Source organism: Lepisma saccharinum, chromosome 16 (assembly GCF_977018435.1).
Source record: "Lepisma saccharinum chromosome 16, izLepSacc3.1, whole genome shotgun sequence".
In the NCBI taxonomy this organism is placed as follows: Eukaryota; Metazoa; Arthropoda; class Insecta; order Zygentoma; family Lepismatidae; genus Lepisma; species Lepisma saccharinum.
In genome coordinates, this window is record NC_139244.1 from 72113147 (window position 1) to 72139951 (window position 26805).

The 26805-nt window shown below is 32.6% G+C and overlaps 3 pseudogenes; 1 reads left to right on the plus strand and 2 right to left on the minus strand.

The window, feature by feature from the left end:
- Positions 1-259: 259 nt before the first annotated feature.
- On the plus strand, positions 260-1986 carry LOC146000623 (cytochrome c oxidase subunit 2 pseudogene; annotated as a pseudogene).
- Positions 1987-4818: 2832 nt separating this feature from the next.
- LOC146000624 (NADH-ubiquinone oxidoreductase chain 5 pseudogene) lies at positions 4819-15151 on the minus strand (annotated as a pseudogene).
- Positions 9897-10844, minus strand: LOC146000125 (NADH-ubiquinone oxidoreductase chain 1 pseudogene; annotated as a pseudogene).
- Positions 15152-26805: the final 11654 nt, after the last annotated feature.

A 26805-nucleotide genomic window follows, 5' to 3' on the forward strand; every position in this document is an offset into this window, starting at 1 on the left:
ATATAAGATTTTGATTACTACCCCCATCATTAACTCTACTATTATCAGGAAGAATTGTAGAAAGTGGTGCAGGAACTGGTTGAACAGTATATCCTCCCCTATCTGCAGGAATTGCACATGCTGGAGCCTCTGTAGATTTATCAATTTTTTCATTACACTTAGCAGGGGTATCCTCTATTCTAGGGGCAGTAAATTTTATTACAACAGTAATTAATATACGAACTATAGGAATATCTATAGAACGAGTACCATTGTTCGTATGATCAGTAGTAATCACCGCAGTTCTACTATTATTATCACTACCAGTTCTAGCAGGAGCAATTACAATACTATTAACAGATCGAAATTTAAATACCTCATTTTTTGATCCATCCGGTGGTGGAGACCCAATCTTATATCAACACCTATTCTGATTCTTTGGTCACCCAGAAGTATATATTCTAATTCTACCGGGATTTGGAATAATTTCACATATTGTAACTCAAGAAAGAGGTAAAAAAGAAACATTTGGAGTTCTTGGAATAATTTATGCAATAATAGCAATTGGATTCCTAGGGTTTATTGTATGAGCACATCATATATTTACTGTAGGAATAGATGTTGATACTCGAGCATATTTTACTGCAGCTACAATAATTATTGCTGTGCCAACAGGAATTAAGGTATTTAGATGAATTGCAACACTACATGGAACACAAATTAATTACTCCCCGTCAATATTATGAGCATTAGGATTTATTTTCTTATTTACAATAGGGGGACTAACAGGGGTAGTATTAGCAAATTCATCGCTAGACATTGTACTGCATGATACATACTATGTTGTAGCACATTTTCATTATGTATTATCTATAGGAGCAGTATTTGCTATTATAGCAGGACTAGTACATTGATTTCCACTATTTACAGGAATAATAATAAATCCAGATTGATTAAAAATCCAATTCATCTCAATGTTTATCGGAGTAAACTTAACATTTTTCCCACAACATTTCCTAGGATTAAGAGGAATACCACGACGATATTCGGATTATCCAGATGCATATACAATATGAAATATTGTTTCAAGATTAGGGTCAATCCTATAATTTACAGCAGTAATTATTATAATTTTTATTACCTGAGAAGGTATAACAAGTGCCCGACCGACATTATTTAATCTACAACAAGCATCATCAATTGAATGATATCAAATATCACCTCCTTCTGAACATACATATTCAGAACTTCCAATACTACTTACTAACAACTAATTTTTAAGGTGGCAGAGAAGTGCATTGAACTTAAGCTTCAAATATAAGGGGTATCCCTTACTTAAAAGTGGCAACCTGAAATCAAGTAGGATTACAAGATAGATCCTCCCCACTAATAGAACAAATAATATTTTTCCATGACCACACAATATTAATTTTAATTATAATTACAGTATTAGTAGGATATTTAATAGCATCATTATTTAATAACAAATTAACAAACCGAATACTTTTAGAAGGACAAACATTAGAAACAATATGAACAATTATACCAGCAATTACCCTAGTTTTTATTGCCCTACCCTCCCTACGTTTATTATATTTACTAGATGAAATTAATCAACCTTCATTAACCCTTAAAACTATTGGGCATCAATGATACTGAAGTTATGAATACTCCGATTTTATAAGGGCAGAATTTGATTCATATATATCCCCAACAAATGAAATATTTATAGACTCGTTTCGATTATTAGATGTAGATAATCGAACAGTGCTGCCAATTAACATAGATATCCGAGTACTAACTACATCTGCAGATGTATTACACTCATGGGCTATACCATCTATAGGAATTAAAATAGATGCCACCCCAGGACGACTAAACCAAGCAGGAGTAAATATTAGTCGAATCGGCCTATTTTTCGGACAATGTTCAGAAATTTGTGGTTCTAATCATAGATTCATACCAATTATTGTTGAAACTACAACTCACAAATCTTTTATTAATTGATTAATAAAAATTATACAAGAATCATTAGATGACTGAAAAGTAAGTAATGGTCTCTTAAACCACAAAATAGTAATATAACAACTACTTCTAATGAAAAGAGTTAGTTAATATATAACATAGGAATGTCAAACCTAAATTATCTTTATAGATACTTTTTTATTCCACAAATATACCCATTAAATTGAATTATTCTATTTATAATATTTATACTAATTTATTTTCTATTTATAATCATCAACTATTATAATTATAATAAACTATTAAATAATAACAATTCTAAAATAGAAAATAAACCAAAAGCTAAATACTGAAAATGATAACAAGACTATTCTCATCATTTGACCCAACATCATCAATTATAAATATATCACTAAATTGAGTAAGAACATTCCTTGGACTACTAGTAGTCCCAGCCCCATTTTGATTAATACAATCACGAACCTCTATGTTGTACAACATAATAATAGTAAAGCTACACGAAGAATTTAAAACATTTTTAGGAATAATTAGTCACCAGGGGAGAACCCTAATATTTATTAGTATATTTTCAATAATCTTATTTAATAATTCAATAGGATTACTACCCTATGTATTTACTAGATCAAGACACTTAGTATTTACCCTAACCCTAGCCCTACCCATATGACTATCATTTATGCTATTTGGGTGAATCAATAACACAAAACATATACTAGCACACCTAGTACCGGAAGGTGTGCCAGCACTATTAATGCCAATTATAGTAGGTATTGAAATAATTAGAAATCTAATTCGTCCCATAACCTTATCAGTGCGACTAGCAGCAAACATAATAGTCGGACATTTAATAATATCAATAATTGGAAATACAGGAACAATATTAGAAATTATTGGACTTTCAATATTAATTTTAGCACAAATTATATTAATTATTATAGAAACAGCCGTAGCATTTATCCAATCCTATGTATTTGCCTTATTAATTGCTATTTATTCTAGAGAATCAAAATAACTAATGTCAGCAAACCAAAACCACCCATATCACCTAGTAGATCAAAGCCCATGACCAGCAACAGGAGCTATTAGAGCAATAATATTAACAACAGGGATAATTAGATGATTTCACCAACAAAATATAATTCTATTATCAATAGGAATAACAACTATACTTCTTACAATAATTCAATGATGACGAGATATCTCACGAGAAGGAACATATCAAGGATTACATACAAATCAAGTTATAATAGGACTACGGTGAGGTATAATTCTATTTATTATTTCAGAGGTATTATTTTTCGTATAATTCTTTTGAGCATTTTTCCATAGAAGATTATCCCCAACAATTGAACTAGGAATATTATGACCACCAAGGGGAATTACTCCATTTAACCCAATACAAGTACCTTTATTAAATACAGCAATTTTACTAGCTTCAGGAGTAACAGTGACATGAGCCCACCATGGACTATTAGAAAAAAACCACTCACATACAACACAAGCCCTTATATTAACATTAATACTAGGAATATATTTTACTATTCTTCAAGCATATGAATATTATGAGTCTCCGTTTACTATCGCTGATGCAGTGTATGGATCCACATTCTTTATAGCAACAGGATTTCACGGACTACATGTTATTATTGGGTCAACATTTTTAGGGGTATGCCTAGCTCGACACATCTTATGCCATTTTTCACCAACACATCACTTCGGATTTGAAGCAGCAGCATGATATTGACATTTTGTAGATGTAGTATGATTATTCCTTTATATTTCAATTTACTGATGAGGTAGATAATTTACTTAGTATATTTAAAGTACGCTTAACTTCCAATTAAAGAGATTATAATAAAATAAAGTAAATAATTAATATAATCATAAGTACCTCATTATTAATTATAATAATCACCTCAATTGTAATAATATTATCCACATTACTATCAAAAAAAATAATTATAGACCGAGAAAAAAGATCACCATTTGAGTGTGGGTTTGACCCAAAATCCTCAGCACGAATTCCATTCTCTATAAAATTCTTCCTAATTGCAGTAATTTTTCTAATTTTTGATGTAGAAATTGTATTATTATTACCAATAACAATTATTATTACTAATTCAAAACTAATATATTGAATATGTGTTAGACTCTTATTCCTATTAATTTTACTTTTAGGTTTATATCATGAATGAACCCAAGGATCACTAGAATGAGCATGTTAGAGTAATAGTTAATAATAATATTTGAGTTGCATTCAAAAGGTATTGAATATTCAATTTACTTTATTGAGCAAGAAGCAAAAGCAATCAGCTTCGACCTGAATAAATTGGTATATATTACCCTTGCTTACTTAACTGAAGCCAAGGGAAGGCGGCATATTAATGTTAATAATAAAATTAGGATTATCTCCTCAGTTAAGGGGTATATTATTAAGTGGGGGCTGCTAACTTCCATCTTTAGTGGTGAAATTCCATTAATACTCTCACATTATTTCTTTAGTATAAAATTACATTATCTTTTCATGATAAAGCTGGACATTAAATAAGTTCAAGAAGTGCCTACAGAATTATTTTATTCTTCCTAATAGCTTCAATATTATGCTTTATCTTATAAGCTATATAAACACACATAAATTATTAATAAAATTACTATTAAAAATGAAAATATAAAATAAATATTAAAATAATTAGAATGTATTAATTGAATATTTAAAGAACCACTCCTTATATATTTATATACTCCCTGTCCCCCCATAAGTTCTCTTCATCCATAATCAATAATCTTAATATACAAGCCCCCAGTAATAAATGAACTACCAATCAATCCACCAGAGGATAAATAAGGTAAAAATCATATTCCTCCTAATAAATAATATATTATTTTATTATTAAAAAATGGATAAATTTCGAACAAGAAAGATGTAATATTATATCCAATTCACCCCCCCAATAAAATACACATAATTGCCCCTATCTTCAAACTAAATGGGATAATAATAACAAAAACAGAAGGAAAGACTAACCATATTAACCCAGAACCACCTACAATAGATAAAAATAATAGACCTAATATACCCTTAAATGTTCCTCATCCCCCGTCATCTGAAAAGAATTGAAATGATATACCTCTATAAGACTTACCAACTAAATAATAATTTAATCGAAAACTATAAGCTATAGTTATACCTGTAGAAATTCATAATAAAACAAATATTACTAAATTAAAAGAAGACATACTTAATATTTCTAAAATTAGATCCTTAGAATAAAACCCAGCCAAAAATGGTATTCCACATAAGGCAAGACTAGAAATTATTATACAAGAAATAGTTATTGGTATTTTATTAATTAAACCACCCATACAACGAATGTCCTGAACATCCCCTATGACATGAATAACTACACCGGCGCATAAAAACAATAAAGACTTAAATATAGCATGCGTCAATAAGTGGAAAAATGATAACTCCTTTAGCCCCATAGATAATGTTAACATTATTAGCCCAAGTTGTCTTAACGTAGATAAAGCAATAATTTTCCTCAAATCATATTCAAAATTAGCACCAATCCCAGCTATAAATATAGTTAACCCCGATAGTAATAAAAGTATCCTACCAAAAACAGTGTACATTAATATATCTCCAAAACGAATTAATAAATAAACCCCAGCAGTAACCAAAGTAGAAGAATGAACTAATGCAGAAACTGGGGTTGGTGCAGCTATAGCTGCCGGCAACCATGCAGAAAATGGAATCTGTGCACTCTTTGTTATCCCAGCAATAATAATAAATCTAGTAATTAATATTATATCAAAGTCAGAAATTAATCATAAATAATAAATATAATTTCAGCTACCATAATTTAATATTCAAGCAATAGATAATAAAATAAATACATCACCAATTCGGTTAGATAAAGCAGTTAATATTCCAGCAGAATAGGAGCGAACATTCTGATAATAAATTACTAGACAGTAAGAAACTAGTCCTAGACCATCCCATCCTAAAATAATTCTAATAATATTAAGAGAAATAATTAAAAACATTATAGACCCGACAAATAATAAAACTAAAATAATAAATCGATTTATATTATAATCCCCTTCTATATAAGAACCTCTATAATTAATAACCATAGAAGAGATATATATAACTAATCCTATAAAAATTAAAGATATCCAATCAAATAATATTGTCATAATAATATTAGAACTATTCAAATTAACAATATTTCACTCAATAAAAATTGTAACATCCTTAATTAAAAATATTATCCCTAATAATAATAAGATTATTCTACTAATTAATAAAATAATTGATACTATACTTGTAATAAAAAAATTAAAAACCATTGATTTAAGAACTTTTTAGTTACCACTAAGTCCTCAACCTACTATTCTACTTAAACTACTTAAATAATTTAAATTCAATGAAATATTGGAGAACAAAAAACAATTAAAAAATTTAATGGAAATAAATGACAAAATAATAATAAATATTCACAAATATTACTTCTTCAGCAAGAAAATACACCAGAATAGTATATTCCATGTTGAGTATAAGAATATAAATATAAAGTATAACCAGCACTTAAAAAAGAGAGTAATGCAACACCTACAAAACTAAAATAGGATCACCCAATAATTCTATTTAATAGACTAATTTCACCCAACAGATTAATAGAGGGGGGAGCAGCCATATTAGTAATTCTTAACATAAATCATCATAAAGATAATCTAGGAATATAATTAATTATCCCCTTATTAATTAATATACTACGACTACCTAATCGCTCATAGGTAATATTTACTAGGCAAAATATTCCAGAAGAACAAAGACCATGTGCTACTATTAAAGTAAGACTACCATTTATTCCCGATGCCCCTATAGTTATAATTCCTATTAAAACAAGACCTATGTGTGCTACAGATGAATATGCAACCAAGGCCTTTAAATCAATTTGACGTATACAAACAAGACTAATTATTCAAATCCCAACAATTCTAATACCAAATCAAAAAATATTATACTTAACAGCTAATCTCTCAATACAAGAAATAATTCGCAAAATCCCGTATCCTCCGAGCTTTAACAAAATTCCAGCCAAAATTATAGATCCACTAACTGGGGCCTCAACATGAGCCCTAGGTAGTCACAAATGAACTAAAAATATAGGTATCTTTACTAAAAAAGCAAACACCATTCTAACATATCAAATAAAATAATTTATACCAATATTAATATATCTAAATATATATATATAGCCCCCCCACCTTATAATTTAACATAAAAATACCAACCAAAAGAGGCAAAGAAGCAAGTAATGTATAAAAAAGTAAATATACCCCTGCTTGTACTCGCTCTGGCTGATACCCTCACCCTAAAATTAAAAATAAAGTAGGTACTAATGACCCCTCAAAAAACAAATAAAATAAAAAAAAAATTATTCTTATAAAAGTTAATATTAATAATAATAATAAAATAATTAACAAAAATATAAATCTACAAGGGTAAAAATATATAGATATAACACTATTTCTAGCCACTATTATTAAAAAAATAATTCAAATGCTAAGTAAAATTAAAGAATAAGACATCACATCTAAACCAATGAAATAACCGGCCCCCCATACTCCGATACCAAATCACACTATTAATAAAAACAAAAAACAACCAAAAATAATAGAAATTTGAACCACCATTCATAAAGAACTATTAAATCTCAAAAGGATTAAAAATATAAAATAAAAAATATATTTTAACATTTCAATAATACAAAAGAATTAAAATAATCATTACCATGAGTACGTGTAACTGATACTATAACAGACAAACCAAGGGCCCCCTCACATACACAAAACGAAATAAATAATAAACAAAAATAAGCTTCTTCCTGATTATTAATAAAATAATAACTTATATATAGATATAAGGATAACACAATGAATTCAAGTCTTAATAGAGTTACTAATAAATGCCTACGTTGAGAAATAAAACATAAAAATCTAATAAATAAAATAACTAATATAAATAATACTCTTAACATAAGTTTTTATAGTTTAATAAAAACAATGGTCTTGTAAATCATTAATGAATTAATAATTCTAAAAACATCAAGGAAGATATAATTATATCATCATTAGCTCCCAAAGCCAATATTTTTATTAAACTACTCCTTGATATTAAAATACAATTAATACTAATTACTATTATATTATTATTAGCACTAATAATATTATATATAAAACATCCACTATCTATGGGGATTACATTAATTATACAAACTATTACTGCATGCCTAACAATATCCACATTTTTAAAATCCACATGACTTTCCTATGTATTGTTTCTAGTATTTTTAGGAGGAATATTAGTTCTATTTATTTATACAACAAGACTTACGCCAAATGAAATATTCAAAATAAGAACAAAAATAATAATTATGGGTATAGCCTTAATATTATTATGTTTATTTATATTAATAATGATAGACCCATTATTAACCCCCTCAATACTACAAAATATAGATACTTATACAACCTGAAGAAATACACCCCCCCTACCAGGTATAAAATTATACAACGAATCCATTATAATAATAACTACTATAACAGTAGTATATTTATTTATTACATTAATTGCAATTGTAAAAATCACTAGACTTTCACATGGACCTCTAAAAATAATTAAATAACTACAAATGACAAAGCCAGCACGGATTTATCACCCCCTACTTAAATTAGCAAATAATGCATTAGTAGACCTACCAGCCCCACTAAATATTTCCTATTGATGAAATTTTGGTTCACTTATAGGAATATGTCTTTCAATCCAAATCTTAACAGGTCTTTTTTTAGCAATACATTATATTTCAAGAACAGATTTAGCCTTTTCTAGAGTAATACACATCTGCCGAGATGTAAATTATGGATGAATACTACGGACTATTCATGCTAATGGTGCCTCCATATTCTTTATTTGTATATATATACATGTTGGACGAGGAATATATTATGGGTCCTATTTATACCTTCATACATGGTCTATTGGGGTTATAATTATATTAGCAACAATAGCAACAGCATTTGTTGGATACGTACTACCATGGGGGCAAATATCATTTTGGGGTGCAACAGTAATTACTAATTTACTTTCGGCAATTCCATATTTAGGAACTATACTAGTCCAATGAATTTGGGGTGGGTTTGCAGTAGATAGTGCTACACTAACTCGATTCTTCGCCTTTCATTTTTTATTACCATTTATTTTAATAGCAATATCAATAATTCATCTACTTTTCTTGCATCAAACCGGGTCTAATAATCCACTATCTATTAATAGTAATATGGATAAAATTCCATTCCACCCATACTTCTCAATAAAAGATATATTAGGATTTATACTTATAATTTTAAGACTAATACAACTCTCATTAATATTTCCCACAACCCTAGGAGACCCTGAAAACTTTACCCCTGCAAATCCACTAGTAACCCCAGTACACATTCAACCAGAGTGATATTTTCTATTTGCATATGCCATTCTACGGTCAATCCCAAATAAGCTTGGAGGAGTAGTAGCACTAGTATTATCTATTATAATTTTATTTATTATACCAATACATCATAAAAGAAATTTTCGTGGACTACAGTTTTACCCATTAAATCAAGTATTATTTTGATTAATATTTGCAACCTTTATTTTATTAACCTGAATTGGGGCCCGACCCGTAGAAACTCCATATATTACTACTGGGCAAGTATTAACAATTATATATTTTATATATTTCATTATATCCCCAGCAACCCTACTACTATGAGATAAAATTCTAAAAAAATGACTTCTTGACTGAAACTTTAAGTGTATGTCTTGAAAACATAAAATAGAATGTAAATATTCTAGAAGTCTTCACATTCTAATTATTATGCAACTAAATATAAACTGATACAATCAATCCCCTAAAACCAACAAAAAAGAATAAATAATTTAAAGAAACCGGAAGGAAACTCTTTCAAGCTAAATATATAAGCCTATCATAACGAAATCGTGGTAGTGTCCCTCGAATTCAAACATAAATAAATCCTAAAAAAATAACCCTTAAATTAAAAAAATAAGAAAAGTGATACCCCCCCAACAATAAAATTCTAAATAAAACACTTATAAATAAAATACTAGCATATTCAGATATAAAAATTAAAGCAAATCCACCAGCACTATACTCAACATTAAATCCAGAAACAAGTTCAGACTCCCCCTCAGCAAAATCAAAAGGAGTCCGGTTAGTTTCTGCTAAACAAGAACTCAATCAGGCTAGCGCCAACGGTAAGGCAATAAAAATAAATCATAAATAATCCTGAAAAATATTAAATAAAAGTAAATTATAACCACCAATTAAAAAAATAAAAGATAATAAAATTAATACTAATCTAACTTCATAAGAAATAGTTTGAGCAACTGCTCGAAGACCCCCAAGTAACTCATAATTAGAATTAGATGCCCACCCAGCAGATATTACTCTATACACTCCTATTCTCATACAACATAAAAAGAAAAACACCCCCAAATAAAAATTAAATAATAAGGTATGATATGGAAAAACAACCCAAACAAACAAAGACAAAAATAAACTAAAAACTGGAGATATATAATATGGATAATAGTTTCTCAAAGTAGGTAGTGTTTGCTCCTTAGTAAATAATTTAACTGCATCTGCAAAAGGCTGAAAAATACCACAAATCCCAACCCGATTAGGTCCCCTACGAATTTGAATATAACCTAAAACCCTGCGCTCTAATAAAGTAAAAAAAGCAACTCTAATTAAAACACATACAACTAAAATAATAAAAGAAATAACTCCAATAAATAAATCTAATATCATCTACTATAAAAAGAAATTTATCTTCATTATTGAATTCTAAATTCAATGCACTTCTCTGCCATAATAGTAATTATTATCCGAAGGACAACAACAAAAAATTCAAATTCAAAAATGCTACTATAGCAGCACTTGTTTTGAATTCGAAAAATTCCTATGCCAGGATGATCTATGGGTTTTGTATAGTTTTGAACAACCTTTAAAAAGTTTTGAATCCGATTCAGTTTTTCGTAATAACGAATTCTAAAATGCTACTACAGGTTGACGCCTCAGTAGCACTTTCACCAAATTCAACGGAAACGATGCAATTTCGTAGTCTAGGTTATGTATCGTTTTGAACAACCTTCAGAAAGTTTTGAATCCGAAGGACAACTTCAAAAATTCAAATTCAAAAATGCTTCTATAGCAGCACTTGTTTTGAATTCGAAAAATTCTTATGCCAGGATGATCTATGGGTTTTGTATAGTTTTGAACAACCTTTAAAAAGTTTTGAATCCGATTCAGTTTTTCGTAATAACGAATAAAAAAATGCTACTACAGGTTGACGCCTCAGTAGCACTTTCACCAAATTCAACGGAAACGATGCCATTTCGTAGTCTAGGTTATGTATCGTTTTGAACAACCTTCAGAAAGTTTTGAATCCGAAGGACAACTTCAAAAATTCAAATTCAAAAATGCTACTATAGCAGCACTTGTTTTGAATTCGAAAAATTCCTATGCCAGGATGATCTATGGGTTTTGTATAGTTTTGAACAACCTTTAAAAAGTTCTGAATCCGATTCAGTTTTTCGTAATAACGAATAAAAAAATGCTACTACAGGTTGACGCCTCAGTAGCACTTTCACCAAATTCAACGGAAACGATGCCATTTCGTAGTCTAGGTTATGTATCGTTTTGAACAACCTTCAGAAAGTTTTGAATCCGAAGGACAACTTCAAAAATTCAAATTCAAAAATGCTACTATAGCAGCACTTGTTTTGAATTCGAAAAATTCCTATGCCAGGATGATCTATGGGTTTTGTATAGTTTTGAACAACCTTTAAAAAGTTTTGAATCCGATTCAGTTTTTCGTAATAACGAATTCAAAAATGCTACTACAGGTTGACGCCTCAGTAGCACTTTCACCAAATTCAACGGAAACGATGCCATTTCGTAGTCTAGGTTATGTATCGTTTTGAACAACCTTCAGAAAGTTTTGAATCCGAAGGACAACTTCAAAAATTCAAATTCAAAAATGCTACTATAGGAGCACTTGTTTTGAATTCGAAAAAATCCTATGCCAGGATGATCTATGGGTTTTGTATAGTTTTGAACAACCTTTAAAAAGTTTTGAATCCGATTCAGTTTTTCGTATTAACGAATTCAAAAATGCTACTACAGGTTGACGCCTCAGTAGCACTTTCACCAAATTCAACGAAAACGATGCCATTTCGTAGTCTAGGTTATGTATCGTTTTGAAAAACCTTCAGAAAGTTTTGAATCCGAAGGACAACTTCAAAAATTCAAATTCAAAAATGCTACTATAGCAGCACTTGTTTTGAATTCGAAAAATTCTTATGCCAGGATGATCTATGGGTTTTGTATACTTTCGAACAACCTTTAAAAAGTTTTGGATCCGATTCAGTTTTTCGTAATAACGAATAAAAAAATGCTACTACAGGTTGACGCCTCAGTAGCACTTTCACCAAATTCAACGGAAACGATGCCATTTCGTAGTCTAGGTTATGTATCGTTTTGAACAACCTTCAGAAAGTTTTGAATCCGAAGGACAACTTCAAAAATTCAAATTCAAAAATGCTACTATAGCAGCACTTATTTTGAATTCGAAAAATTCCTATGCCAGGATGATCTATGGGTTTTGTATAGTTTTGAACAACCTTTAAAAAGTTTTGAATCCGATTCAGTTTTTCGTAATAACGAATTCAAAAATGCTACTACAGGTTGACGCCTCAGTAGCACTTTCACCAAATTCAACGGAAACGATGCCATTTCGTAGTCTAGGTTATGTATCGTTTTGAACAACCTTCAGAAAGTTTTGAATCCGAAGGACAACTTCAAAAATTCAAATTCAAAAATGCTACTATAGCAGCACTTGTTTTGAATTCGAAAAATTCTTATGCCAGGATGATCTATGGGTTTTGTATAGTTTTGAACAACCTTTAAAAAGTTTTGAATCCGATTCAGTTTTTCGTAATAACGAATTCAAAAATGCTACTACAGGTTGACGCCTCAGTAGCACTTTCACCAAATTCAACGGAAACGATGCCATTTCGTAGCCTAGGTTATGTATCGTTTTGAACAACCTTCAGAAAGTTTTGAATCCGAAGGACAACTTCAAAAATTCAAATTCAAAAATGCTACTATAGCAGCACTTGTTTTGAATTCGAAAAATAACTATGCCAGGATGATCTATGGGTTTTGTATAGTTTTGAACAACCTTTAAAAAGTTTTGAATCCGATTCAGTTTTTCGTAATAACGAATTCAAAAATGCTACTACAGGTCGACGCCTCAGTAGCACTTTCACCAAATTCAACGGAAACGATGCCATTTCGTAGTCTCGGTTATGTATCATTTTGAACAACCTTCAGAAAATTTTGAATCCGAAGGACAACTTCAAAAATTCAAATTCAAAAATGCTAATATAGCAGCACTTGTTTTGAATTCGAAAAATTCCTATGCCAGGATGATCTATGGGTTTTGTATAGTTTTGAAAAACCTTTAAAAAGTTTTGAATCCGATTCAGTTTTTCGTAATAACGAATTCAAAAATGCTACTACAGGTTGACGCCTCAGTACCACTTTCACCAAATTCAACGGAAACGATGCCATTTCGTAGTCTAGGTTATGTATCGTTTTGAACAACCTTCAGAAAGTTTTGAATCCGAAGGACAACTTCAAAAATTCAAATCCAAAATGCTTGAGCAACCTTTGAATGGTTTTGAATCCCAATCAGTGTTTCAAAATGACGAATTCAAAAACGTTTCTTCAAATTTGCAACTCAGGATAAGTTTCAACAAATTCTAAAGTTGAATTTTCCATTTCTTAATACACTCAGGACTGTGCATATTACACTAGAAATTGTTTCATCTTAACACGTAATATTGAATTTGATAGTACCTTAGAAAATTGGCCACGCTTTATAATTTTGTCCGGACTGCAGGAGCGTAATACTGATAAAATAATCTGGACAGATATAATGTTTATGAATTTTACAAGCACAGTAGTGGTATTGACTGTATTATAAATCAACTTATAAGTGTAGAAAAGAAGAGGTTATTTGATTGAACAACCCGATTTGGTTACACTTAAAACAATGTCAAGAGGGGCATATGCCCCAATTCTTCAAGTGTGATATGTTTTTTAATCCCAAGGATTCTGAATTCTAGTGTAGAAAAGAAGAAGCCTCAACAGACAGATTTGCTTACACTTAAAATTATGTCAAGTACCCATATGATCTTATTGTTTATAGTGTGTTTTTCTGTCAAAATCCCAAGAATCCCCCCCCTCAGACAGATTCGGCCATGTGTGTAAAAGCTATATCTGTGTGATTGTTGTTCATAAACTTGTCAAAAATATGGCCTTTTTGATATTGTTTTTGGCCATATTCCTATGCTCTACAACTTACAGATCTAATTCAATACAAAATGCAAGCAAAATTTGAGCTGTTGCCTGCTTTTTTTCTAATCTCTGATCAATTCCATTCCTCGGGGTAGGCAATTATTTAGCTCGGAAATGCATGAATTGATATTAATCTATCAAAAGACTAATGTTTTGCTTGCATGACTTGCCGGCACACAAGAGATATAATCTAAAAGCTAGAAGGGAGCATTAATAATATTTCTGTGTAATTCACTGAAGGGGCCATTAATCTTTCTGTGCGACAGGGGAAAAATTCCTAGTCATGCAAGACAACATGTAAAAGTGTAACAAAGATCATTGAGATAAATATACAAATTTTCTGACACAGTGGCAATGAACTGCCTTGCATGCTGAAACCAATTCTAGTTTTGCATTATTCTGATAATACGAGCACAGGCAAGACTTAGAGAATAATTCATTGTACAGTTCAAAATCCAATTTTGTCTGTATTAGCTTCTGGGTCTCAGAACCCAGTAAAATGTGGATATATTCCATATGGAGAAGTGTTAATATTGCTACCTTGTAATCAGGGGCTCTGGGTTTGAGTCCTGATAAAATGTGTAAGATTGAAATACATACAACAAAATAATATGCCCACACATGAGATATTCACTGCTAACTGATATACAGTTGAGGTTTGAAACCTGGCAAAGTGTGTTGTACAACAGCATAATAGAGCAAATATCTTCTAGAATTGCTCTGTGACTCTCTCATTTCTTACATCATAAACATATGATTTTTCACCTATGAGAATAACACTACATATGGTGTCTGCAGGGAGTGTATCGTGGAATTCACAGATAATTTTAATATTTGTTCTGTCATTAACCACAACTTGTTTTCTTTTTGAAGTGTTGATGACAAACATGGGTCTCTGTGCTTTGAATTCATCTGGTGTGTAATACATGTCAGTATTGCCAGTAGTGACCCTTTTGAATGCTGAAAATGCCTCATATAATTTGAGGAAATCATCCTTGGACATGTCTAAATTATAATTTTCTCTAGGAAATACCTCATTTCTGCCATTTTTAAGATATATGTTCTTGATGTTGCAGCTATCAAATTTACTTGAATTTTTTTCCTGATTATTGTGTCTTCCAGTCTGAAACAATACCACCACAAAATCAGGCATGTCATATTGTATACTGGAGAATGAATTTGTAGCATCAAACTCATAATAGGTACCAGATGCGGGCTTCTGTACACATTGATATGTATAAAATTGTAGAGGAATCTGTGGATTTTTTATTATATCAGCTTTGTATTTAAGAGCATAGCTGGCCTCATATTCAACAACAGGGATTCTTAGCTCCATAGTCTGAATAATGCACTTGCCTTCATCAGGTAGGGTATTAGGCAGAGCTTCCCCTGTAGAGTTTAATGTACTGTACCTCATCAAAGCATTATTATCATTGGCAGCTCTTCTAAATGTGATTCTTAAACCACCCTTCCACATAATATCTTTGTAATCTGAGAAGAATCCTGGCAATAGGCGCATGGGGAACAGCACAGTGTGGTTCTTAGATAATATTTTATCACCAGCCTCAAATCCACTTATTTTGTAGTAAGAAGCCTCGGTTTTGGATAATTTAATGTGGCCAAAGCTGTGGAGGTAATGCCGGGATAATCCACTCTGTTTATAACAACACCATGTTTTCTGACCTCAATTTCAGAGAATAGATGTGGCACAAAATTGTCCACCAATCTTATATTTGAATTTGCCGGATAATCTGTACCATCGAGCTTTACAACATCAAATTTGATGTATAGATCTGCTCTGTGGGGGTGTATAAAGCCATCCCCTACATCAAGATCAACCTCAATCTCTGTGTTGGGTTGATTTAAATTTGCAAATGTCCTCCTGTTTGGGGGGAATGATTGTAGCTCATAACTCTCAATATTTATCATTTTTTTCTTGTATGTATTTTTATTTAAATATTAATCTCTATGATAGCAGTTGTTGTGGCTCCAGCAAAATCAACTAATTCTTCTTTTTCATTAGTGACCATCAATTCAATTTAATCTATTCTATTATGGCACACAGGAAAATATAATGTTGGTGATGGATTGTAGATGATGGGCTCCATAAATTCAGAATTAGGTTTGAATGTTGCAATGATGCCAGTTTGTTTGTGAGTGCCTATGCCATTTGATTTGGTGATCATACCCTCTGCCACATTACAGTGAATATTCAGAGTCTCTATGGCTAAGAATTTAGGTATATTAATAGCAGTGTGTTTGATGCCTGGTTCAAGTTTTGTGTTGTTCTCAAATCCTAACAGCTCTCCTATAGTACCCAGATCTACTGTTTCTGTGGCAGATACAATCTCTACTCTGTGAGTGACAGAATTTTGAGTTAATACTATACCTCTGGGTAATTGAGCATTTAGAGTAGATAGATTATATTGCCCTGGAGTGATGACAATTTTTTCATCACCAACTGCAATTTTGTTGTTGTGGTGTGTAATATTAGGGATCAAGTACATGCCATAAAATGCTCTCAGAGCTATTGTTTTGGGATACACTATGTCATCATGTAATTTGAGATTCAATATTAAATTTTGGCTGGTGAGATGGAATACCCCCATGATGTTTCAGATACCACAAGGCTTTTTGAAAATATTCAATTGATGGTTTATTTATTTGAGACATATATCTAAGAACAGATAAACACAAATGTCCACAATTAACATCTTTGAAGTTTTGAACACGGGCATTATTGTAATAAAGATTAGCTGATTTTAGATATTTTATTAAATTTTCAGGTGGAACACCTCCAAATGAATCAAACACAAATGCCTCATCTTTTAAATATTTAAGATAACAGATCCAGTGAGTGCCCTGATTTTTGTACTTATCCAAATTAACAATGCCACACTCTTTGTTGAGTGGTTGTTCTGGTAAAGAATCAGACATGTACACACCTCTAAAATGTTTGATGCCCAGTGGCTTGATTAAAGCTTCAATATCTTGGTTTGTAAGCGGCTCTTGTTTTTTTAAACTTATTCATGGCTCTCTTAACACCTTTGCTTTCTTTCTCCATGGCCAGGTTATGGCGCCTCTGCTCATCTAATTCTGCCCTATTCTTCTTGGCATCTATTACTGTTTTTGCTATGGCAGCTGATCCCCCGGCCAAGCTCCCCACAGCCCCGAGAGCAGCTAAGATGGCAGGGATGGTAAATATAAATCCCCCCACATGTGATTTTTTTCTTGATTGCTGTAATTTTTTTAATTGGGGGTGCTAAGCAACAATTTCATACCATGGCCCTTAGCAATACAAGAGCTTTTTTCTTGCGCTGCTTTTTGGTTAAAAGACTATCAATAGGCCGAAGAGATTTGAGACCTGCATAAGGTATTTGATACATAACACCCTTGGCCTTCATTGTAGGTTTATTATATACATATTCACAGCCCCCACCCCAGTTTTTGTTTGGTGTTCATAGCTATGGTGGTCCCCAATGCTGCTATTTTTTCACTCAAAGAAGCATCTTTGCTTACAAATCTACCAAATGCAGCCTCTTCTAATTTCTTGTCTGCAACATGTCTCTTGTCAAGATTAAAATGTGTGTTGTATGCTATGTCATGGTCTCTACAAGCAGCATCTAGGGGATTAACACCAGGATCACCTCTGTTTAATCTATGGTCCAATTTTGTGCCTGGACCACAATACTGATAGCCTGGAATGTGTAGTTCAAATGGCAGTTTGTTTATAATGTCATTATAGAAGCCCCGACCCTCAGAAATATTCCAAAATTTAGGTGGTAGAGTATTAATAATTTTCATAAGATATCCAATCCCCTTAGTGTCATTCACTATAAAATTAGACAATTTGGTGCTTATCATGTCCATAATTCCAACTTTTTCATTGTAAAAATTGTGGTTGCCAGAATTTTCCTCCCCAGCTATCACCAATAACCTATCTACAAGTTTCCTGACATCATCAACCCACACAAATTCTTTAGGCAGGGTGTTGTATTGTTTGATTCCACTGCCAGTCTTGATCTGTGACCATATGGGCTTGATTAAATTATTGTATTTTGCCCCACTGCTAGACTTGACTCTTTTTTGTGTGGGATCATTGTTCTGGTATAGAGCATCTGATTTTATTAATATTTCTTTGTAATGTTCATAATCTTGATCTGTATAGCTGCCAGGCCTTTTCCTAGTCATCAATTCCCACAATCCAGGTGTGCCGGGGTACTTAACAAAACACCTTTTTCTCCAAGACGAGATTCTGAATATACAATCAGATCATCTCCCATAAATGTTACTCTGAAATTGCCAATTCTATGTATGATGCTACCATCAAGCTCTGTGTCAGCATATAAGCCAAATACCTCATCTTTATTGTCTTTAGGTGTGTTTAAATATTTTTGAGCAAGAAGACCCAATTCAATAGGATCCAGAGTAGCTTCAATTCTTCTAGGACCAACAGGACTAGGTGTATGAATACTAGAAAGTGGGGTGAATGGATAATCTAATATGTTCCTTGCAGCTACAGGTACAAGCTCTGTGATCAAATTTTGATTTTGCTCTGTAACAGTTTTGATATTTTTACCTAATTCACCAATAGCATCAATTATAGGCTGTTCTGTTTGTTTGTGTTTTTCATAAATTCCTCGGTTCTCTGATTTCCATCCCTTAAATCTTTTTACAAGATAATCTCTTAATTTAAGATCATCAATAATTGGCCTTTTCATGGTTATTTATTTGTGTTTCAATGTCTAGAAAATTGTTGATTTTATTTCTGTATTTGCCACTATTAGGTGTTTTTGTCATATCAATTGTGACAAACCCATAGCTGTCCTGGTTCCAGCACCTGCTGCAAAACTTAGAAAAATCATTGTAGCTCAAGTCCCCACCTACATATTCATCATGTATGTGTTTGAGGTTGGTATGGTCTTGATGAAACACACATATAAAATTGCTGTTGTCTCGGATCAGCTGCTTCGGTATTTTTGAAAAAGTCTGTGCCAGGTAGAAGCAATCAATGTTTTTGTGTCGGCCCTGTGTAAAGAAATTTCTAACCTTGTTTTGATTATCCAGTATAATGTCATCAAACACAACAACAGAATTATCGAGACATTCATGGAGTGGCTTAACATCTGGTTCAAAAGTGGCAATATCCAATCCATCATATAGCTTCATCAGCTGCTGATATTTTAATTGTTCCAAGCTCTTAGAGAAGACATACAAGTGCCTGTTTTTCCAGTCTAACCAGTTGGCTGAAAATAAAAAATTATCAACCATTAGTGTAGTTTTACCACAAGCAGATGGCCCAACAATAAGACACCTTGCAATTTGCCATTTCTCTTATTATGCTGTTCAGGTTCTGGCAGCCTTTTTATAACATCCCAGGTGTTCATATTATTATTTTGTTTGCATTGATCCAGCTGTGTTCTGGGAGTCCTAGCCATTTGACAAATAACTTGTTGCCTTTTCTGCGGATGATTTTTTCTATGAGATATGTGTCAGGCTGTTTAGTTTTGCTGAGCTCTTTTTTCATAAAACCTGCCTTTGAGAATTTCTCCTCGGTGGTCTTTTATTATATATGTGTTAAGGGTCCCAGGTTTAACTTGAACCACTGTAAATAATTCAGTGCTCCAGTTTCTTGTAAAGCCTCTTTTGAATAAGTGCTTATATTTGCTGATTCTTACTTGATCGCCCACCCTGTATTTGGCTTTTCTTGTTGTTGGCTGGTATCTAGGATAATAAAGAGTGCTGATCAATTTTTGTTCATCAGATGAAGTTACTTCAGAGGGTTTCATGTTGATTGTGGAATGGACCGAGTTGTTATATTTATGTAGAAGTTCTGGAAGAATATTAATCCATTTATAATTACCTTGAAGTGTAAATTGTTTATACATAAGATTTTTTAGGGTTCTGTTGAATCTCTCTACAATTGAGGCCTTGAGATCACTGTAACTCGAGTAATGTTGTATTGCCTGGTTTTTAATAAATTGTTGAAACACAGAATTATAAAATTCTTTGCCATTATCTGTTTGCAAATAGCGCTGTGATCTTCCACTCTGATTGATGATTGTTCTGATGGCTTCTGTAACACATTTTCCAGTCTTGGATTTGAGTGGCACAGCCCAGGCAAATTTTGAAAATGTATCTATGATAGTGAGTAGAAACTTGTAGCCCTTGTTGATTTTGTCTAAGTTTTTCAGCTGTCCACTTGCCATTTCAATCAAGTCGCTCTGCCATAAATCATCTATGCCCTTTGTGACTACTGGCAGTCTCTTAAAATTATGTCTGGCTTGTCTGTGTAATTCATCAACAATAATTTGTCTAGACATAATATGTAAACAAGAATATTGCAACTATAGAGTGTTCAGCAGCTGATACTACAGGATTTTCTAAATATAATTTGTCCCCTATTTGTATTTTAAATTCCAGAGAGCCATCATCTTCAACATATGCTGTTTCTAATGTATTGGGATCTGTAAAATCCTCTAACTCTACACTGGTGATTTTTATTTTGTTATCAGCATTTGTTATTGATAAGGTAGGGTAGTGGTGTGCCTGTGGTTGAAGCCAATATTTGATCTTGATTGGTCTCAATGTGCCCCCAACAAAAAATTGGTAATAAAATTGTGCAGGGGACAGCATATATATTTTGCCACCTGGTGTAAATGGTGAATCATATTCTTTGTTGGGGATGCTGTACAATTCAAGAATTACTGTATGTTTAGGATTTTCAATTATGCCTGTTATTTCTTTTTCTGCTGTGAGCAATCTACTTGTTACAGATTCAAGGTGCTCATTGATAGTCCTAACAACATCATCATGGCCTGGCTTGATTTTTATGTCCACAACAAGTTTCTTGTATTGTTGCACAATCTCTTGTAGCTGGGTGGCAAAAACAGACAGAGCATTTGCTTGATTGGATTCCATGGTCCCTAGCTGTTGCTTGATATTAGCTACAATTTGCTGTAAATTTTCAACAACTGCCAATTTTGAATTTTGAGCAGTAAGATCATGGACCTGTCTTCTATTATCCTCAAACAATGCATGCAATTCATTAATATGTTGATTAGTTGGAAGAGTGGTCACTATCTGAGTAAGTTGTTTGATCTCTGCTTGGATATTCCTGATATCTTCTGATTTCAATATGCGATTCACTGCCCTCTTTATATTTTTAAGTTCCTGTGATGTAGGCAGATTTGATACAGTATTTTGCAAAAATTCAAGTGCCAATTTCACATTGTTTAATTCAGAAGCATCAGCCACATTTTGCATAGCATTTTGGAGCAGGGCTATATCTGCCTGAGAGGGTGTTGATTGTTGTAAAATTTCAAGCTTTGTTTGGATATCATCAATCAAGTGATGAAAATGAGATAGCTCAGATTCAGTGTTGAGGTTTTCAAGCTTTGTGATTTGTTGCTGGACACTGATGAGTGTGTCTACAATACCGGGCAAGCGGGATTCTAGAGATTCTTGTACATTTGCCAAATCACTTTGCACTGCTGCTATGGTACCTTCAAGATGGGTTATGGTACTTTGAATTTTTCCAAAATCTTCATATGTTTCACGTTGCAGCTTAATGTTGGCAACACTCCGAGTTATTGCACTCAAAGCATCAGAAGATGGCAAGTTGTTCATAAAATTTTCAAGTGTCTAAATTTTTTCTTTAACCTCGGCTATGGCATTGTTCAAAGGGTCCAGATTAGGTATCTCCAGTGATTGAATCTGTTCTTTTAGAGTGGAAATCACTAGATCAAAATCTTCTTGTGATTTTATGCTTTTGACAATTGTTTAGAGCTGTGTCTGGACATTATTAATCTGTTCTTCTAATTGTTGTTTCAATTGCTCAGAGTTGTTAGCCTGGGTCTTAAATTTGGCTTGAAGAGCTGCTACAGCTTCTTCTAAACTTTGAAAATTATCCAATGTGGCCAAGTCAGTATATTTCTGAAGCAGCAATTTGAGTTCAGAATCAATTTTAAGAAGAGGGTCCATGCATTGTGATTGCAAATTTGTAATTTCTAATTGAAGACTGGCAATGAGTGTAGTTTGTAAAGCTTGTAAATCACTTCTTAATTTCTTGACTCTGACATCAAGCATCAGAATCTCATCACTGTGATCTTCATGTCTTGTATGGCCAAATATATCATTAGGCATTTTTGTTTTAGTGGTTATTTATTATTGAATATCTGATTCTTAATTCTATAAAAAAAGGCATAAGCTTGTCATAGGATCCAGGGACCTCAATATATAAGCAGTCACCAGCAGAAACAGTATAAACAGTGCCAGAAATCATGTTTGAGTGCTTAATTCTATAAATATTTCTCCCTACTGAAATTTTGACATCACCCTCAGGGGTTGTAATAAATTGTAATTGACCACCTACAGGTAATTGGTAATGATTTAAATTATTGTTAAATATGTACAATGTTTTGCCTGTTTCATCATCAACATCTGTAAGTATGCTGTTCAGATGAATAATTAACAAAGCACTCAGTTTAGATATTATATCAGGAGAGGCTTGTGGTGTTGGCAGCTCCATAATAGCCTGTTTTTTGAACCCAAATAAGTTCATAGGCATGTTTATTTATTTCAAATCATGCTATGTGTTTGGGCATTGATTCCCACTTTTCAAATCACAATGACCCCATGGTAGAGTATGTATGCCACATGACAAAATACATCTCTTATCATCATGTGGGTCCAGAGCCACTTTTCTTACAATATTGCTAGTCAATAAGTGATCCACACTCTGAATTCTGGATTCTGATGTTTTGATTGTGCTACATGATTTGAGGCAATTTTTGTAATCTTCAAATTCAAGCTCTTTGTCTACAATCACTCTGCCAATGCCCTTGGCTTTTTTGGCAACAGCACCACTACATGTTTCAAAACTGTACATCTTGGCCCTTAACCCAGCAAATGCCACAATAACATCACCAAGTGTCTCATCTTTTAACTTGCCAGGCACCTTTTTGTTGTGGTGTTGAATTTTTGAATGTTCACTGGTATCAAAATATTTAAGCAATGCAGGCTGTGATATATCTTGATAAACATCTTCTGTTTGAATATCAAGAACAAAACTATCTGTGTCCATGTACATCAATTTTACACAATCACCATAAAAAGGTTTCAACACATTATAATACAATTTTAACATATGTAATTTGGCCAATTCCAATATTACAGCCCCTACATAAATAGGCTTATCAAACTTAATCTTTGTTTTTTTCATATTAAAAAGTGCCATATTTTCATCATAAATTCTTCTATAATTGAAATTAGGCTTTGCAATCAATTTTTTGCTCAGGCTGGGGTCAGTAATTATTTTAACATCGGTATGTTTTCTGACATTTTCAATAGTTTTGCCATACACAGAATTGACCATCAATTTAAACAAGGCCTTATCAAATTGGCTTATTGCAGATGTTCGAAGCTCTGTGTTTGTATCAATATATGGCTTCAACCATCTTGAGTGCCTAAACCTCAAAACTTTTCCAACTTTGCTCACTTGAACACCATGATGCATCAGGAACTGGAGGTTTTTGTAATATATGACATAATCCTGTTTTGGCTCCAGAGTCATCATCAATTTCTTCTGTTTAGAGCCAGGTGAGCACTTAACCTCAGGAATTGGGGGCAGATCAGAAAATGTGTTGTGTAAATTATCTGGAATTGTCAGATCAACCTCTAAGAAGAGGCCATAGTTACTGTCATCAAAATCCTTAAGATCTTCAATATTGAAATTTTCAACCCACTCAAGCCCTGCATGTGGCAGTTTATCCATCATGGCATAACCATAGAGGCTGTTGGCATCTACATACAGTATATAATTTGATGGCCGTGCTGGATCATAATCAGGAATATATTTGTTATTTGCTCTGGCATATCTCTGAGAGCATTGCACCATGCCCCCTCTTATACATTGCTCCATAAACAAGTACATATGTTGATCTTGGATCAGATCCAATTGCATTTTAGTGTTCAAAAACATTTAAGACCATGCTAGGCCTGGCGCACTGTAAAAATAAATTGGATCTAGTTTATAATTTTGCATGGAAGATTTTCTGAATGCCTGAAGTATATCAGCTAAGAGAGTGACATCAAGTTTTAAATATGCATTGTGATAATCACCAAATGTCTGGCATTTTAAATTGTTCCACATCAACTGGGCATGGTGATAATCATCATCAGTGATTCCAGATCCTCTGATTTTGCTGTAAAACTCTTGTTGTGGTGGCAGAGCACACTCATCAAATTTAGAAAAATCTGTAACATATTCATATGGATATACACCCTTCCGCCTAATTAATTTCAGGTCCTGATTTGGAAACAATGCCCATGTGATTTTGAATTGATCATCAGATAATTGAGTAGCCAGTGTAGCCAGGCTAGCAGACAGAATTCTGTAGGAATCAAGAAATCTTAAGTGAATAGGAACACCATTAACTTTAATTATTTTGCTAATAGCAATATATTTTTCATCATTTTCAGCTAAAATATTTAAATTCTGTTTGTCAAACCCCTCGTACCTGATCAAATGATGGAAATCATAATTGGATGCGCCATGGCAAAATATAGGGACAAATTTTGGTCTCTTGATCTTAATATTACAGCTATTACACAGGGCCATTTTGAATTTACCATCTGTATGAGAATGGTGTTTCACCTTGATATTTGTATCTGAAAATTCAGAATCACATACCGGGCATTTTTCTGCATTGTTGAAATCTTCAATCTGTTTCTCTGTTAAAGGCAACATAGGTTTTGATTTTAATAAGATATTAGATGCTATGTCATAGCACTCATTTTCTATTCTATGTGCAAATTTTTTGATGGCATCTGGTCCCAAGTATAAATCTTTTTTACTAACAACACCATCCTGTACAATCACATAACAAAAGCTGGAAGGTTCATGTAATTGATATGCTGTAATTGAAGATTCCTCAGGGTCTGGGCTACAGAATGCAAGAGGTTTGAGATTTGATTCAAAATCACAGACTATATATGCTGGGTGTTCCAACAAGGCTTCAAACTTTTTGAATTCTGCATTTTCTCTTGGATTGGGCATCACCATATGAACAGGTTTATAGTTGCCACAGTATTTTAAATGTTCAATTAACTTGTTTTTGGCAATTTCTGCATTCTCTTCCCGAATCCCTTTTACCATTTTTTGACCATAAAATACAGTTAAACATCTTCTGCATAACTTGAATATTGTATTGGATTTGTCTAGTTGTGTTCTCACTAAAGCTTCAAGATTATGTATCAGAGTGTAATGATATGTGCCATCCCCTTCAATTAAGAGCAGATCAATCGGAACAGCAGAATCATCATCAAATGTACTGATTCTGAGAGGTACTATCAAGCAATTGCCACGGCCAGTAGAACAAGTAAATACATTAATATATAATTGTTTGCCATTGATATCCCGAGCCTTTTTTTCAAATTTATCAATATTCTGAACAGACATTGGATATTCTAAGCCCTTCATTGCATCGTCAAAAAGGTGTTCATGTTGTTTATAATAAGTTATTCTCTCAGGATTCCTTAAAACTGGAAACAAAGCAGCTAAAATACACCACAAAAAGCATTTCTGGTCGGTATTTTCTATGTTAACCACGGCTCTTTTGTTTTTAATATTAGCAGGTAAAGGCAGATATGTAGATCCTTGTAATGGGCTGAATTCAGAAATATTAACATAGAGCTTGTGTGGAGATCCGCATAGGCTCCAACCCGATTATTTTGCAGCAAATTCAGAGTGTTTAATATTCAATTGGTCTATCAACCTGCTTATTATTTTGTCTAAATTTGCATTTGAATATACAGGTACAGTTTCTGTTATGAGGGGCTGTGTAAATTTGGTGCCATTTGGTTTCTTATATTGTGTAAACAATTTGAGGGACAGCTTATAAGAGCCATTTTGTGCATTTAGAATTGCCTGCATATCAGAATTTATACTGTTCAAAAAATTGTTAATGCCACATCTTGGCTCTGATACAAACCGGTAATCTCTTAATTGGCTATTAAAACTGCTATGGATGGGTTCATAGCGTGGCTGCTTTGCTGCTCTAGCATTAACAGGTGCTTCATGCTTCCTTTTCAGACCAGATGTAGATGGTTGTGGGGGCAATGTTGATGACTGTGCAGAAGAAATACACTTATGCCATTTGTAATATGCCTTGCTTAATATTTTATGGCATCTTGGACATATTTTTGTAGCCTTTCTGCATTTCTTACGATCATAATTATGCCGGTGCCTGGCCCAATTAGAACTAGATATATTTTTATTGCATTGATTGCAATATTTTTGGTTTGGCATTTTTGTTGTTGTTTATTATATAAAATTTCTTGGGGT